Genomic DNA, 1,742 nt, shown 5'->3' on the forward strand with positions numbered 1-1,742 from the left:
AGAATCACAAAAGTAAACTATCAAAATGTTGCTCAAAGACCAATGTTCACAAGTGTATTGAGTATGTATATTACTTTCTTCGTTGCTGAGACAAGAAACTTGATAGACATAATTTAGTGGAAGTAAGATTAAATGTAATTCACAGGTTTTTTGGGGGAAAGGCATGATAGCACATGTGGTGGTGAGTGTGATTAACATGTATGGAAGCTGTAACATGAATTGGCTTGCTTCCATCTGGCCTGACCAGGAAGTAAACACTTTGTACTGCACAGAGTGTCCACAGCCTAAGGATTTACCCCTATGTATTTTCCTCTCTGAGCTAGACACCATTCCCTGAATGTTCTGCAAACTTCCAACACCACTGGCTGGGGAATAAGTAGTCAAACACACAAGTTTCTACCAAATATTTTACATTAAACCTTCAAGACTAGATAAGATTATGAACCTTATGCTATACGACGAAATTAATATTTAAAAATGAAGATTCTAGAAAAGGAAATAATGTTATTCATTTATATGTGTAACAGATGTGAGAAAAGGAAACTTAATTCACTTGTTGTTAGAAATAATTCATGAAGTGATTCAATTTGCATTTTGTGAGTTATGCTTGCTGTTGTTAATGCGTATAATGGCTTGACTGTAACTGAAAATACATGGTAATAGTATCTAGATCTTGATTTATAACTAAGAAGGTTACTGAAGCAAAATATAGAAAAATCCATTTGGTAATAGACTATTAATTTTTTTTTAAAAAGTCACAAGATAATTATCATAAACTCACCTTACCTTAAAAGTATGATTTAAAAGAATCAGCAAAAGATGACAGAATTCAAAGGAAGCATGTCATTACCCACACTCTAATGATACTCAGACATCTGAAAGTTTTGAATATGTCTTTTAAGGTAGGATATGGTAGGGAGTCAATCATTTAGATGGGAAATGCATGATATCATTACTCACTTTTGATCAGAAACAAAATGTTGAAGTACATGTTGGAAAATATATGTATTATTATTTTGATTTTAAGCACAAAATGTAGGATTTGCTATTTTCTCTATGGTTTTTCCCTTAAGATTATATCTATGCTTCTCTGTTATTACTAATTGACAACAGAATACAATATTTCAAAGCTATTAGTAGTACAAATATATCTTTTTGTCATTATATTTTCTAGCTATGTAAATACCTAGGCATATACATGTTCACTTGTGTCATAATATTTTGTCTTTAAAACATGCAACACTAGGGATATTGCTTATTTGGCAAAGTCTTCACTGTTCAGGCATGAAGACTTGAGTTTGGATTCCTAGACTTACAAAAAAGGGCATGGTGGTGTATATCTGTTATGTGAGTGCAAGGGAAGTGGAGACAGATGAATCCCAAGATCTCATTGGCTAGCCAAACTAGCTAAATAGATGAACTCCAACTACAGCATCTTCAACAAATAGTGCTGGAAAAACTGCATCTTCACCTGTAAAAGAATGAAATTGGACTCTTTTCTTTCACCCTGCACAAAGTCAACTCCAAATGGATTAAAGACTTCTATAAAAAAAAAAAAAAACACCTGAAACATGAGCCAATTAAAAGATAAGCTAAAAATCTCAACAGAAAGTTCTCAAAAGAAGAAATCAAGATGGCTAAGAAACACCTTAAAAAGTGATCAACATTCTAAGTAATCAGAGAAATGCAAATCCAGTTTCTATAGGAACTCTATATCAAAATATAAAGTGGAGAAAAACAGA

This window comes from Nannospalax galili, unplaced genomic scaffold (genome assembly GCF_000622305.1).
Source record: "Nannospalax galili isolate Female #2095 unplaced genomic scaffold, S.galili_v1.0 scaffold1879, whole genome shotgun sequence".
In the NCBI taxonomy this organism is placed as follows: Eukaryota; Metazoa; Chordata; class Mammalia; order Rodentia; family Spalacidae; genus Nannospalax; species Nannospalax galili.